Source organism: Carassius auratus, chromosome 36 (assembly GCF_003368295.1).
Source record: "Carassius auratus strain Wakin chromosome 36, ASM336829v1, whole genome shotgun sequence".
Classification (NCBI taxonomy): domain Eukaryota; kingdom Metazoa; phylum Chordata; class Actinopteri; order Cypriniformes; family Cyprinidae; genus Carassius; species Carassius auratus.
Window position 1 is genome coordinate 19,960,756 of NC_039278.1, and position 17,427 is coordinate 19,978,182.

Genomic DNA, 17,427 nt, shown 5'->3' on the forward strand with positions numbered 1-17,427 from the left:
CATTTTCCCATGTTAACAAAAGGCAACTGAAAATGTGTTTAATAAAAAAAAAAAGCCAAAATATTATTAAAAATAATAGCCTTTTTTATTTTTAAAATGATTCATTTGATTTTGAGAATGAAATGACCAGGATTTTCTTGACATAATTTATGAAATGTATTTTAATGTTAAATAAATACAGTAAGATGTTAAATATATGTTTGCAAATCTGTGGGGTCTGTCTGATTAAAGAAAAACTACATTAACTTTCCTGTTAGAAAAGAACTCAATTTAAGTAACGAGCGAGTAAAACGAGTGTTTTTGCATTACCCTAAATCACTATTTTATAACCCTATATTAATGATGTTTGTCGTTGTTTTTGTTGTGAGTTGTTGGGACAGATTTTCCAGGAAACTGAATTATTTTAGATTTTTTAAGTCAGTTTCTGCCACGTGATAAAAAAGAAAAAAAAGATTATTGCGACTTTTTCGTCTAAAAATTCTGACCTTTTTCTCGTAATTGCAAACCTTTTCCTCTCAAATTTAAATTCTCGCACGTCTGACTTTATTCCCCTCAAATTGTGAATTTATATCTCCCAATTCTTAGTATTGCAAAAAAAAGTCCCAATTGTAAGATATAAACTCATAAATGCAAGATAAAAGTATAAGCGACAGAATGCGTAATAAAACATGCATCAACATAGAATCGCATTCACTGTGCATTGACTGGGTTCACAAATCAATGTTTAAAGATGCTAATCTATAAAACAGTTACTGCTTTGGTCTGTTTGCCTACAATAAAACCTTGCTAAGTTATAGTTTCAATCATTATCAGATATGCCTGGAGGAATAAAACACCGCAGATTCCAACCTCTTAAAAATGTTTTAATTGTACAGCTGTACAAAACACAGTCTCTCTTCCTTCCTCTGTCCAGCTGTTTTCACAGCCGTCCGCCGTCCCATCATGCATTGTGTAAACAAACAGTGTGATTTCCCATCGAAGGCTCTCGTCCAGATGGACTGTATGAGTGTAAACATCACATAAAACCTGAACTGGGCCCTCGGTCCCCGAGCACCAGAGAGGAAATACAGAGCCCATAAAGACCATATACTTTTGATATTTACACTAAACATAAAGAAAATCTTCATTTGGCATTTTAAAAATCGGATTAAAATATAATTGTAAGTAATATTTCAGCTAAATCAGAATGATTGTACATAATACCCATCCCAGAATGCAACTTTCCCCTCACACACAAAGTATAAATGTAACGGACAACTAGTAAAATCACATTTATTTATCTAACTATCAACTAACCCGAGATTCTGGATTCAGATTCATGTATTCAAGTGGTTTTAGTAGGGATGCACCAATACAGAGTTTATAAATGTGTTTAAATAGTTTCATTTCATCAGTTTGTCATTATATATCATCATTTTGTAATTTAAAATCAAAACTGTTAAAACGACTACTAATACAGAAAAGCAATACTGTTTTATTAACAATTATTAATATACGTAATTTATGATATTATACGTATTTAATAATGTACCTGGTTTAAAAAAAAAAAGTTAAAGAAAAACTTTCACATTAGAGATCCAGTCTAGAATTTTTCATGCGAAAAATGTATGCATTAAAAAATATAACTGTGCAGTAGAAAATATGCAGAACTGTGGAAGCTTGTTTCCGCCATACAGATAAAATTTTTTAAAGATATACATATTTCTTTGAATTGCGAGAAATAAACTCAGAATTGTGAGAAAAAAGTCACAGAATGGTCCGATAAAAAGTCACAGTTGCCTTTTTAATATTTTTTATTCTGTAAAGGATTGCGAAATGGAAACAAAAAAAAAACAAAAAACAAAAAAACAAAACAAATAAAAAGTAAGATTTACAAGATTTAAACTTGAGATTTCTGATTTTAGAAAAAGTTAGAATTGCGATAATTAAACTCTGAATTATGATTTAAAAAAAAGTCAGAATTGCAAAAATTACACTCACATTAGCAATTAAAATAATTACAAATAGTAAACTCAGAATTACGATAAAGTCATAATTGGAAAAGTAGACTAAGAATTTTGATAGAAAAAGTCATAATTGTGAAAATTTAACTCCGAATTATGATATAAAAAAAGCCAGAATTATCAAAATTACACTCAGATTTGCAATTAAAATAATTGCGGAAAGTAAACTCAGAATTAGGTTAAAAAAGTAATAATTGTAAAAGTAGACTACGAATTCTGATAAAAAGTAACAATTGCGAAAATGTTACTCAGAATTGCGATAAAAAAGTCAGAATTGTGAAAAGTAAACTCCGAATCGCGATAAAGGTCAGAATTGGAAAAGTAGACTAAGAATTGTGAAAAAAAGTCAGAATTGCAAAAAGTTAACTCCGAATTATGATATAAAAAAAGCCAGAATTGTCAAAATTACACTCAGATTTGCAATTAAAATAATTGAAGAAAGTAAACTCAGAATTGCGATAAAAAAGTAATAATTGTAAAAGTAGACTACGAATTCTGATAAAAAGTAAGAATTGCGAAAATGTTACTCAGAATTGGATAAAAAAATTCAGAATTGCAAATAAAAAAACGGTGAAAAGTAAACTCTGAATTCTGATTTTAAAAAAGTCAGAATTGCAAAAATTACAGTCAGATTTGCAATTTAAGTCATTGCGGAAAATAAACAGAATTGCGATTAAAAAAGTCAGAATTGTAAAAGTAAACTGCAAATTGCGATAAAAAGTAAGAATGGTGATAAAAAAGTCTGTATCGTAAACTTTACCGTTCTAGTTTTCTAATCTGTGACGAAAACAAGCCTCCATATGGAACTGTGCAGTACTTTCGTAAAAGACTTTGAGAAAAGTGAAACCCTGATTTTGTCTGCGTCTATTATCAGCCTCATGGGACCGACGAAGAACACTAATAGATGCGATATGAATATATCGAGTGCATCCCTACTGTACTGATTGTCTCGCCCCGAACCCTAAGGAACATTCCCTCCTCGGTTCTGAGTGTCTCTGAGTCTCTCGTAACCTCAGAAGTTCTGGTGGTGCTCGACACACGAGCCGTCTCCGGCGTCAGGACAGCGGCAGGTGAATCCACCCGGCCGCGGCAGACAGAGATGAGAGCAGCCTCCGTTATCACGAGAGCAGTAGTTCACACCTACAGACCACAGTCATGTGATTACAATGAGTTCAGAAATCACAGGCGTTTACGATGAGAATAACCTCAGCTCAGACCTGCAGGGCATTGTGGGTAAGTGATAGCGATGCCGTATATACGTGAACGTTTCTGAGGAAGAAACTCCTCCACCTCCATCCCATCATGATGGTCCATAGCAACCACTGCCTCCCTAGCAACAAAACAAAAACATGCATACACATATATATATATATAAAATTAAAAGAAATAATAAAAGCAAACAAAAACAATCAACTAAATAAAAACGAAAATAATAAATAATAACATATACAAATTTTTAATTAATAATTTTTAAATAAAATTAATAAAAATGACACATTAAAAATGAATTAATTTTAAAATCTACAATTACAATAAATCATGTTTATATAGACATTTTAAATAGAGCACTTACTAAAATGTATTAATCATGAAAATCTAAAATTAATTAAATAATAATAATAATAAAAAAATAATTTTAAAATAAAAACCAATAAAAATAAAACACTTACTAAACATTAATTTAATCATAAAAATGTTAAAATTCTAATACAATCCCAATTAACTCACTAATAAACACTTTTAAGGTCTGTCTGAAGAGGTGTGAATCTTCTAAAGTCTATTGTCTAACAGAATATTCTTCCTTAAAATATCCAGATTTTCCAGTTAGAAAAATTGTTTAGTGTTTTAATATATTTTAATAGTTTTATTTCTAATTAAAATACCATTTATTGCAATAAAACTCCTTTTATGAGCATCCATATTTAAATACACACAGTCATATAACCTTCCAGTCAGTGAGTCAAATGTTAATTCAGAAACCACTCAGTGACTCTTTGAACAGATTCAATCTGATTCTTTTGAATCGATTCATTAAAAGCACTGGTTCTTGAGAGTCGTGTTTGTGAATCGAACCTCCTCCAGTCGGTGTAGTAGAGGTTTCGGCCGTAAGACACGATGGCGAACGGATACTGAATCCCTTCGGTCAGTTTCGTCCTGAGACGAGAGAACGGATCGATACACTCCACCTTACGAGTTCCTGAAACAAACATCACTTGATTCAACAGAAAGAAAAAAATCAACATAGAAAATGCATGCGTCTAGCCTGATAGTGAATGATTCATCAGTGATGTTATTATAAATAAAAAAATAAATAAAAACAACCAAAAATAAAACACTTACTAAAACGTAATAAAGCATAAAAGTGTAATATTGAAACATAAATAAAAATAAATAAATAAATAAAATAAAACATACGTAATAACATAATGATTAACTTAAAAAAATTTTTATTTAAAATGAATACATAATAATTTAAAAAACAGTCAAAATAAAACACTAAAATTAATTAAATATCTAAATATAAAATTAAAATATATAAATATAAATAGATAAAAATAAAACACTAAAATTAAATAAGTAATACAAATTCACAATTAAAATATTTAATAAATAATAATAATAAAAAAGCAAAAATAGAACACTTTAATTAAATCAGAAAAATGTAATATTAAAACAAATAATAAAAAATAAAAAAAATAAAATGCTTACTTAAAACTATAAAATCATAGAATGTACAATTAAAATAAATAAAAAAGAAAAACATTCAAAATTAGATAGTAAATATAAATTAAATAAAAAACGTGGAATTAAAATAAATAAATAGTTTTAAAAAATCTAAATAAAAGCACTTCCTAAAAATAATTAAATTACAAAATTGTACATTTAAAATTAATAAATAATACAAAATAAAACAAAATTAAAATAAAATAAAAAATGACTCATTATAAAAAATACAAATAATTAATAAAATAATAAAATAATAAATATGAATAAATGCATAAAAAGGATAACATTTAAATAAACAAATCAAATAAAAAAAATAAAGCATAAAATAAATAATACATTCAATATAAAATGCTTCTATGCACCACAACAGAAACATCATACTTCTAGACTGACTGTGAATGGTTCATCAGTGACGTAATCATTAAGAATGAAAGTATTCACAATCTTTCAATAATACGAAGCACCACATGATTCAAACGTTGTTGAATAACTGTGCAGCTGACCTGCGTCCGCCCAGCAGAGCCGCCTGCTCTGGGGGTCAAAGGTCAGAGCGTTGGGCAGCCCCAGCCCGTCCTGCACCAGCACCGTCCTGTCGCTCCCGTCCAGACCGGAGCGCTCGATCTTGGGTCCGTCGCGGTTCCAGTCGGCCCAGTACAGGTATCTGGAGGACGGAGAGCTGTGTGTCATACAGGAGTGTGTGTTCTCCATAACGCCCTGATCAAACACACACCTACCCGTGGGCGGGGTCAGCGACGATCGGGCGCGGGTTGATGAGGTCATCGTCGAACAGGACACGCCTCTGACTCCCGTCCAGTCGGGACACCTCAAGGCGGTCCAGTACGGAGTCGGTCCAGTACATGTTTCTGGACACGTGATCGATGGAGATTCCCTCAGGACTGCCCAGATCTGCTCACGGACACAACACACGGAGCAGGTTTAGACAAAAGACAAGAAAACTGAGTGTGTGTGTGTCTCTGTGTGTGTGTGTCTCTGTGAGTGTGTGTGTGAGTGTGTGTGTGTGTCTCTGTGTGTGTGTGTGACTGAGTGTGTGTGTGTGTGTCTCTGTGTGTGACTGAGTGTGTGTGTGTGTGTCTCTCTGTGTCTGTGTGTGTGTGTCTCTGTGTGTGTGTGTGTCTGTGTGTGTCTCTGTCTGTGTGTGTGTGTGTATGTCTGTGTGTGAGAGAGTGTGTGTGTGTGTGTGTGTGTGAGAGTGTGTGTGTGTGTGTCTTTGTGTGTGTGTCTCTCTCTCTGTGTCTGTGTGTGTGTGTGTGTGTCTCTGTTTGTGTGTGTGTCTCTGTGTGTGTGTGTGTGAGAGTGTGTGTGTGTGTGTCTTTGTGTGTGTGTGTGTCTCTCTCTCTGTGTCTGTGTGTGTGTGTGTGTCTCTGTGTGTGTGTGTGTGTTTCTCTCTCTGTGTCTGTGTGTGTGTGTGTGTGTCTCTGTGTGTGTGTGTGTGTGTCTCTGTGTGTGTGTGTGTGTGTCTCTGTGTGTGTGTGTGTGTGTCTTTGTGTGTGTGTGTGTGTTTCTCTCTCTGTGTCTGTGTGTGTGTGTGTGTGTGTGTGTGTGTGTCTCTGTGTGTGTGTGTGTGTGTGTCTCTGTGTGTGTCTCTGTGTGTGTGTGTGTGTCTGTGTGTGTGTGTCTCTGTGTGTGTGTCTCTGTGTGTGTGTGTGTGTGTGTGTCTCTGTGTGTGTGTGTGTCTCTGTGTGAGTGTGTGTGTGTGTGTGTCTCTGTGTGTGTGTGTGTGTGTGTGTCTCTGTGTGTGTGTGTGTGTGTCTCTGTGTGTGTGTGTGTCTCTGTGTGTGTCTCTGTGTGTGTGTGTGTGTGTCTCTGTGTGTGTGTGTGTGTGTGTGTGTCTCTCTCTGTGTGTGTGTGTGTCTCTGTGTGTGTCTCTGTGTGTGTCTGTGTGTGTGTGTCTCTGTGTGTGTGTGTGTGTGTGTGTCTCTGTGTGTGTGTGTGTGTGTGTCTCTGTGTGTGTGTGTGTGTGTGTGTCTCTGTGTGTGTGTGTGTGTGTGTGTCTCTCTGTGTGTGTGTGTGTGTCTCTGTGTGTGTCTCTGTGTGTGTCTGTGTGTGTGTGTCTCTGTGTGTGTCTCTGTGTGTGTGTGTGTGTGTGTGTCTCTGTGTGTGTGTGTGTGTGTGTGTGTGTGTCTCTGTGTGTGTGTGTGTGTCTCTGTGTGTGTGTGTGTGTGTGTGTGTGTGTGTGTCTCTGTGTGTGTGTGTGTGTGTGTGTGTCTCTGTGTGTGTGTGTGTGTGTCTCTGTGTGAGTGTGTCTCTGTGAGTGTGTGTGTCTCTGTGTGAGTGTGTGTGTGTGTGTGTGTGTGTGTGTGTGTGAGTGTGTGTGTGTGTGACTGAGTGTGTGTGTGTGTGTGTGTGTGTGTGAGTGTGTGTGTCTCTGTGTGTGTGTGTCTCTGTGTGTGTGTGTGTGTGTGTCAGCACCGCTGCTGATGAGGACGGAGGTCTCTCCTCCCTGTAGTGTTGCTCTGCTGATGGAGGGTTGTGTGATGTCAGTCCAGTAGATCATCTGCTCCACGCAGTCGAACGCCACTGCGATCACCACTTTACCCTGCAAACATGAGCACAAACGCTAATTTGTTCAAATGTAGCTAATTAAATAAATAATACAATATAAATAAATACATACATTTTCAAAATTTACAAAGGTTGTAATGAAGAAAATATTTTTAATCAATGGTTTTTCAAATTAAATGTTCATATATAGAAAAATCTAAATTAATTAATTTAAAAAATGTAAAAAAAAGGCTAAAATGTAGCAAAATAGAAATAAATAAATGTAAAAATAAAATATTAAAATGTAGCAAAAAAAAGATTAATTCATTAATTAATAGTTTTTTTATTTAAATGGTTCAAATGTAACAAATCTAAATAAATAATTGTAAAAGTTAAATAAGTTTCTATCGAAATATCAATAAATAAAAAGGTTGAATGCATAAAAAAAATAATAAATGAATAAAATATCAATCACAAATGTGTTTTGGGCCCATTATGTGTGTAAATGAGAGGATGTGTGTGTGTGTGTGTGCTGAACTCACAGGTACGTGCAGAACAGTCTTAGCCTCGTCTTTCATCATCCGGCTGCCGTCCAGCGGGATGTGATCGATCTTACCGCTTTGGCTGAATAAGAGATTCGCTCCAGGAGTCAGAGGACTGATGTCAGGTCTGGGGGTGGGGCCAATGAGGGGCGGAGCCACACTGTGATCAATACCTATGGAAAGAGGGAGGGGCTTGCTGCCATCAATGATCTTTATGCTGCCGGTCAAATTGAGTTCAATATAACACACCAAATATTACACTATGAAAAAAATAGCTAAGTAAATAATTACATAAAAAAAAGTGACATTAAAATAATTCATAAAAAACAAATCTAATCAAAAATCGAAATAAAACAAAAATAAATACAAATAAAAAAAAATGTATTTAACATTTTTCAAATTAAAATGAAATAATTTACACAAATGTAAATAAAAAACCTAAATAAATAATTTATTAATAATCAATTAAATCATAGAAATGTAAAAATAAAACATACGAAATAAAGATAAAAAATATATATAATAAAAAACATAAAAAACATTTTGGCTGACAAAAATTTTCATAAACCCTGATCTGACACAAAAACATTCAGACACAATATTTAGTGTGACTTATGTGCAAAACAAAAATCTGTTAAAACCAAACCTAAAACATCAACAGTTTTGCACATTATAAAAAATATTTATGAAAACATATCATTTTTTTTCAAAGATTTCACGATCTGTGATTTTTGTAACTATTTTTGAAAATTATTTAAAAAGCATGGAAAAGCACTTTATTTATGTGCTTTCTGGAAATGCATGGTGCTTGCAACAGAAGATTTGATTCTCAGCTGAACTGTTCGATACGATGCAGTGCAGGTGACTACAGATAAAGCATCTGCCAAAAGCATAAATGCAGAAGTAAACACTATTAGAGATGTGACAGAACAGCTGTCTCCAGATCACAGTAAGTGTAATATAAATCAGTCGTCGAATCTCTTCACGTGTCCCTGCCTCTCTCCGCTCTCTGCTCTTACACATGGGTCTGCTGCCGGATGGAGCTCTGGATCCGGGGATCTCTCGTCCGGACGAGTCCACACACCAACACTGACCGCTGCTGGAGTGACACTGCAGGGGGTCGTAGGCACCGTGAGCATCACAGCTGGGCACGAACTGACCCACAGCTGGACGCGGACGAAACAAGTCTCCGCTCGAGGCCTGCGCTGCTTCTCTGTGACGCTCACACGCCGTCTGCTCACCTTCTGCAGCAAACACACACACACACACACTCCATCAACTATCAGACATTCATTTATTACACAGTGACACACACACACACCTACACACACACACACACACACACACACTCTCTCTCTCACACACACACACACTGATGTTAGCGGACGCTACACACACACAGTGAGTTCTCTGCTGTTTGGGGATAACAGCGTTCCTCCTCATGACCTCATCCAGGAGTTTCTGTCTCAGACGTGTCGGCTGTAATTATCACGGCGTCAGAGACCTGACATCTGCCCTCAAATTAGGAGAACATGTCACGCTCGTCACACACACACACACACACACACACACAGATATTCGCCGCAGGGGAAACATACAGCAGCGTCTCACGCTACGATCCTCGGGACAACACCACTGAAGAGAGCAAGAGTTCCTTTACACAACTTTATTTCTTCAAATAAAAAGAATATTATATGATATTATATATTATATTATAATAAAATATTAAATATTATATATTATGCATTTGTTTGAAGAAAGTAAAACCTATTTTTAGGAATAATAAGATTTATTTATTTTATCAGACATCAGTGATGAATTCAATTTATTTAATGAAACAAAATGTATTATATTATATTATATTATATTATTATATTATATTATATTATATTATATTATATTATATTATTATATTATATTATATTATATTATACATTTTGTGTAAAGAAAACAAAACTTATTTTTAGGAACAATAATATTTGTTTTTATTATTAATTTGTGCTGATTTGTTTATTTTATCAGGCATCAGTGGTTAATTAATTAAATTTAAATTATTATATTATATTATATTATATTATATTATATTATATTATATTATATTATATTATATTATATATTTTGAGTGAAGAAAATAAACATATTTCTTTATGAACAATAAGATATTTTTTTAATTAATTTGTGCTGATTTATTTATTTTATGAGGCATCCGTGATTAATAAATTGTATTTAATGAAATAAAATGTATATTATATTATATATTTTAAGTTAAGAAAATTAAACCTATTTTTAGAATTGATTAAATGTTTTTTTATTTATTAATTTGTGCTGATTTATTATGGTAAATCAACATACTGCTTTAAAACACATAATGTATGTGTATATATATGTGTATATATATAACAAAAAATAATAGTAAAAGTGTTTGACTGTTTTTGGTCGAATCAGTGCAGTGTTACTGAGCAGAAGAGACGTCTGTGAATCATGAATCCTCAGTTCACAGGTGAATATGATCTATCTCTGAGCTCAGATGTTGCTCAGATGATCAGTACAGTTTATAAAACACAAGCAGAGACTTCACACACATTCCTGGCTCTGAACGCCGCTCCGCTCTGTGTGAGAAACAGATGAGAATGTAAACCTCAGCCTGCAGAGGAAACAATTACAATAAGTGTCCTTTATCTGAGCTTCACAAGCAAACAGACGCCAGGAGAAAAGTGTGGGAGGCAATGAACGACAAAATGAAGAAACGCATCCGGTCGCCCTTTAACATTACATCCAAATCAACTTCTTTTACTATCCAAAAATATGTCTCTGGTTTTATTGTGAATGATCCATTTGTTGATTAATTGTTAGTATACTAGTAAGTAAATGTAACTTGTGTAACAATGACACCTTAGAAACCTAATATAGACAAAAAAAAAAAAAAATGAAAATGGCAAAAACACACAACAAATTACTAAAATGTAAAAAAAAAAAAAAAAAAAATATATATATATATATATATATATATATATATATATATATATATATATATATATATATATACGTATATTTAAAAAATCTCTGTAATTTGTTGTGTGTTTTTGCCGTTTTCATTTTTAGGTTTTAGTTTATGAGTATAAATATAGCCTTTTTTTGAGTATTTTTTTTTAAATAGTTAATATAATGTTAAAAGATTTCAAGAGAATTATTTAACTTTTAATTGTATTTTTAAGGCAGTATTACAGTCTTAAAAATTCACAAAAGACCCTGAAAAAGACTATAAACAAACTTCCACATTTATTATCTTATCTTATGCTTTCAGTCTTATTGTGAAATATATATTTTTAAGTAATTTGTTTTATGTATCAGTGTAAATGTTATACAATTTATATAAAATAATGCATTTTTTATTCATTTATTATTTATAAAATATTATCATATATATATATTCCTCTGGGGATTTTTTTGGGCGGGGGTTATATTTTGTGTTTTATGTTAATTTGGGTTAGTTTAGTATTTTCGTGCTGTGTCTTCCTCGTTTATTGTTAAATATATATTATTGTTTTTAATATACATTTTGTTTTTATTAGTTTTATTGTATTTAGTTTTATTAAAGTAATTTATTTTGCTGAAATAAAATAAAATGAAGCTTTTACTATATTTGATTTTATTTCAGTTTATGTTTATTCTATTTGAAGTAATGAAAACGTTTTTTTTATATGGTTTGACATGTACTTAGCATTATAATAACCCTAGTCTTCATATAAGACTCAAAAGAGAAGTTAGCGAGTGATGTCACGCTGATTTTAGAGCTCTACTCATACAGAGCTAACACTAACCGGACACAGGTGTGCAGCTGAAGCCGTCGCCGTGGAAACCAGGCCGGCACAGACAGGTGAGGAGCCCGGGGTGTTGTGGCAGATGGCATCGCTATGGCACGGCCCGGCTGGCACTCATCGATATCTGCATGACACACACACACACACGAGAGAGAGAATGCTCTATATGAAGAATGCACAGCTGCTGTGTGTTATTAATGTATGTCGCTCTCCCACGGCCCAACAAACACACATGTGTGCAATGAGAGCGAGGCACAATCTGTCCGACTATCAGCCGATGTCAAGTGGGAGAGAGAATGGGGGTGATGAATAACACACAGCTGTGGGAGAGCATTTCCTGTCCAGATACAGCACTTCCTGTCTCTGGGGACCCTGCTGTCTGCTGAGAGACTCGTTATTACTGCTGGTGGTTCAGTCTCGTTGATTCTGTTTATCACTCTGAAGAAAGTGCTGTAAAATAAATGTGATTTGTCTTGAGGACCGTCTTCAAAGAAGCATACGAGACTGATCTGATCTCAAATGAAACTTTATTTACTTCAATTCGATGCTAACCAACTGTTTTTGGTTAGGATTGAAGGGGGTAGAAAATTGGTCAAAAAAAAGAAAAAGAAATCACTAAAACTTTTACTGAATTAAAGTGAAAACAGAAAATATAGAAATAATTATTTTTTTTCTATATAGAAATATTAAAAAAATAAAAAATGAATAAGAATGACAAAAAATCACTAACTAAAATTAAAGTGAAATGTAAACATAAAAACTAATAAATAAATAAATAAATTGACAAAAAACGGCATAACACTTTCATAAACTAAAGTGAAAATATGAAAACAAAAACTAATAAATAGAAATAAAATAAAAATAAAATAGTTTTTAATAAAAACTACATTATTAAAAACAGACAAAAATGAAGAAACACAAAAATTCTGGTGAAAAACGAAATATAAAATAAAAACTAATAAATACATTTATAAAAATTAATAGAAATATATAAAATTACAAAAGCTTCAAAATCACTATAAATAAAATAAGTGAAAATATATCTAATGAAAACTATATATATTAAAAAACTAAATCTATAAAATGACAAAAACACACTACAAATTACTAACACTTTAATAAAAATTCAAGTGAAAAGGGAAAATTTAAAAATGAAATCTAATAAATACATTTACAGAAATTATATACAATATTTAAAAAATAAAAATTAATAAATAACAAAAAAAATCACATAAAATAAACTAAAGTGAAATATTCCAATATAAAACTAATAAATAGAATTTAATTAAATGTGTGTGTGTTTGTGTATTGTGTGTGTGTGTGTGTTGTGTCCTCTGTGTGTGTGTGTGTGTCTCTCTCTGTGTTGTGTGTGTCTCTCTGTGTGTGTGTGTGTCTCTCTCTGTGTGGTGTGTGTGTGTGTGTCTCTGTCTCTCTCTGTGTGTGTGTGTCTCTCCTGTGTGTGTGGTGTGTGTGTGTGTGTGTGTGTGTGTTACCCGACACACGCGTCCGTCCTCCGGAGAAGCCCGGCACACACGAGCAGATGTAAGACGAGTCTCCGGTGTAGATGCATCGGGAGCGTTCGGGAGCGTCGCAGTCGTGTGTTCCTCTCTGACAGTGATTGACGGGACGCTCCGTCTCTGCTCGGGAACACACACACACACCGTTCAGAAGGGGTCTGGACACATGGGTGTGTGTCTTCCAAACACAGGCTCTTACCGACACAGGTGCGTCCATCGCTTGCCGAACCTGAAGCCCTCCACACACTCGCAGCGGAACGATCCGGGCTGATTACTGCAGACGCTGAACGCCCCGCAGATCTGAGGACTTTCTGAGCACTCGTCCACATCTGACACACACACACACACACACACACACACACACACACGACACAGAGAAGAGCTCTGGATCTTCAGAGTGTTCCAAACAACACAGGTGTTGAAGCTGAAATCAACATGAAATAAAGCCAAGTGCAAGGAATTAAAAGCATAACGTACAAATTCTTCACTATATAAAGCATTGTATATTATTTCCATATTTATTTTCTAAATGTTTTAAATAATAAAAAATTATTCCATTTTAACATTTATATATTTTATTCTAAACTACTTGGTGATAATTCTGGATGTTTCAGAATATGTATATATAATGTTAAACATTAATAATCAAAAATATAAAATATAATAAAAGTTATATTAATTATAGAAATTTTATATATATATATATATAATTTCAATAGTTACTAAAAAACATTTATAAACTTTTATTAGTATAATTCTAAAATGAAAATTTTAAACATATATATTAAAAATTATATATATATATATATATAAATAATGTAAACACTATATAATAAAATATTTTTTCATATTTAAATTATATATATATATATAATATATATATATATATATATATATATATAATTAATCTTATTATATATATATATATATTAACAATTTTTAAATTTGCAAATTTTTAACCAATATAATATTAATATATATAAATATTCATTAAAAACAATATAAACATATATATATATATATATATATATATATTATATATATATATATATATATATATATATATGATATTTTTATAATATATTAATAATAATATATTATATTATATACATTAGCTGAAAAAGATTTTGAATGAGAATGAGATTTTGCTTACTTTAAAATATAAACTAAATATCATTTATTTTCTTTTGTGATTTTAGGGTGAAATATAACCCTAAGATGTTCTGGACACTTTCTGTTTGTGTGTGTGTGAGTGTGCGTGTGTGTGTGTGTATGTGTGTGTGTGTGTGTGTGTGTGTGTGTGATTTACCAATTAATAAAGTGAATGTTAATTTCATGCTGACTTTAAACTCTATTTACTTTAATCACTCTTTAAGATAAAAGCACTTGTTTGAAAGAGCAGTGATAATTCATGTCTGTGTATATCCTTCGATGCATGTAAGTGAGGGTTAATAACAAAAACAAGAGCCAGATGTTTCTTTCAATGAAATCTCAAAGAGAGGAAACATCCCACGAATTAAACGCAGTATCTCCAGTTCATCGCCCCGTCTGTGAACCGCGAGGTGCTTTGAAGGCAAATTAAATTATGATATAACGTCTACAAGCATCCTCCAGGCTCTTCAGTAACTCAACACAGACGTCTGAACACAAACATGTGGATCATTACCGTAACAAACCCGTCCGTCTCCGCTGAATCCAGCCGCACATTCACAGCTGAAGTCTTTTCCTGGAGCCGGACGACAGACGGCGTTAGTGTCACAGCCGTGTCTCCCGGTGAAAACAGGGATTCTGCTCCGGGACGCCACCTGAAACACACCACAAACTAAACCTGAAGAGATTCAAACACACTTACGCTTTTAAAGATGAAACCAGATCGACAACAGAGAGCCCAAGCATGCTCTTTACTCTATTCTGAAACATTAAATACTCCACTTCTGTCATTTAAACATTAAAACGGACCAATAAAAAAAAATATGAGCTACTTTTTAACCCTTTCATTTCCATGCATCATTAATATCACCACATTAGAAATTATTAATTATGACCTGCAACTCCTGTAATATATTCAACTTTGCACACCGTAAAGCTACATGTAGGGCTTACTAAAAATTCATAAAACTATTGTAATTGTAATTTAAATAATAGCTAAATAAAAAACAATAAAATGGACAATTAATTTGAATGATAAAAAAACAAATACCCATCCAAATAAAATATTAATAAAATCATTGAAATGAATAATAAAAATAAATTGTAATTTAAATTATAGCTAAATAAAAACCCATAAAATGTACAATTAAGTGAATGATTTTAAAATAATAAAAACACACAAAAAAGTATAAAAAATCTTAAAAATGTGCATTTTAAAAATAAATTGCAATTTAAATAAAAGCTAAATAAAAACCCATAAAATGCACAATTAAAATGAAAAATTGTATAATAATAAAACACATAAAAAATTATAAAATCTTAGAAAATGTACAGTTAAAAATAAATTGTAATTTAAATAATCGCTAAATAAAAACCCATAAAAAATGTAAAATTAAATGAATGATTTTAAAATAATAAAACGCACAAAAAATTATAAATCATATAAATGTACAATTAAAATAAATTGTAATTTAAATAAAAGCTAAATAAAAACCCATAAAATGTACAATTAAAATGAACAATTTTATAATAATAAAACCCATTCTAAAAATTGATAAAATCACAGAAATGTATCAAAAAATAAATAAATAATGGTATAACACTGGAAAGTAATGATGATGAAAATTCAGCTTTTCATCACAAGCATAAATTAGATTTTAACAGATATTCACCACAGGAGACAGCTGTTTGAAATTGAAATAATATTTACACATTTTTACTGTATTTTTAATCAAATAAATGCAGAACTGTTGAGCAGAAGAGCCTCCAAACTTTGAATCAGTATTGTAGGAGTCATGTGACAGAAGCCAGTGTTTAGCCGCCGCTCTGCGTGTGTTTTATTTTCTGTGCTTCTTGTCTTACTGTGGACGGAGCCGATCTTGTTTGCTCATGGCGAAGCGGATCAGCTGGTTGCTGGAGTCGTACATGACGAAGATCTGGTCGACGCTGAGCTGTTGGCTCGCCGGCACGGCGCTCAGGACCTCCTCGTGCGGACAGCTCTGGAACTTGATGTTCTGCGTCCACAGGTAGCTGTGGTGTGTGAAGGCTACCGTCGGGCATGCTAACGGTGTACTCCCGCCGCGACGAGGACGTGATCACTGAGAACATCACAGAGAAGAGCCAAGACTGAAATAGAGAGGATGCATTAAAACCGCACAAACTCATCTTTCCTCTTCAGGTTAAAAGGGTTTTTAAGGAGAACATAGGAAGCCGTTTGGAATCAGTTTCTGCTGTTATTGAGATAAATGCATGGTGGTAAAGGGGCTGTTAACACAGAACGTGATTTTGCATTTTTTAAAATGAGAGATGCACAATGGAACGAAAAAAAAAAGCATTTTTAGAAATCGGACATGCACTATTATTTTTTTTACATTTTTAGAATGCAGTGTCATGCATGATGCAAAAGACCGCGAGGGAAACGGTCAAAGACATCTGAAAAGTGCATGTTTTTGTAGAAAAAAACTGTAAAGCAGCACAGTAGAATTGAAAAATGTGATTTTTTTCTTATTTGAGATGCATTTAATTTAAAGTATGGCATGCCATGCACGAGATGATGCACAAGATGCAATGGAGCACAACGGTCATCAAGCGGATATTTACATAGAAGAACAACGGAAAAAGAGTGAGTTATTAGTTTTACATCATTTTTGACTATTCTAATATGTATAATGACAGTTTAAAAAAGCGTGATTTCAGCACAAAATTAAATAAAAAAATGCATTGTACAGCAGCTTAATTATAGTGCCTTAAAAGTAAAACTTTAATAATAATAATACAAATCTATAATAAAATTTTTTTTATCCGAAATTAGAATAAAATATAAAAAAACTGACATAAAAATGAAAAAAAAAACCTATATAAAAATTAAAAAACAAAGCTAGCAAAAAGGAAAAAAATATTAATCACAAAATAAAATTAATCGGAGAATTGATAAATAACTTAAAATTAAATGTTTTATTAAAATTAAGAAAATAAATAAATTAAAATAAAACAAATTCTACATAATTTAATAACTATAATACTATATTAATGATATTGCACAGGCTAATTTACATCTCTGATATCTAGAATAAACTTAAAAAATAATGATAAAAAGTATAAATAATTAAAACTGAAAGCATGTCTAATTAGGTGTAAATTAATAATTCATTTCTTTTCATAATTA

At 32.4% G+C, this 17,427-nt stretch overlaps 1 pseudogene; it reads right to left on the bottom strand.

Moving 5' to 3' along the window:
• Positions 1 to 842: 842 nt before the first annotated feature.
• On the bottom strand, positions 843 to 16,516 carry LOC113055580 (nidogen-1-like; annotated as a pseudogene).
• Between the last annotated feature and the right edge of the window lie 911 nt (positions 16,517 to 17,427).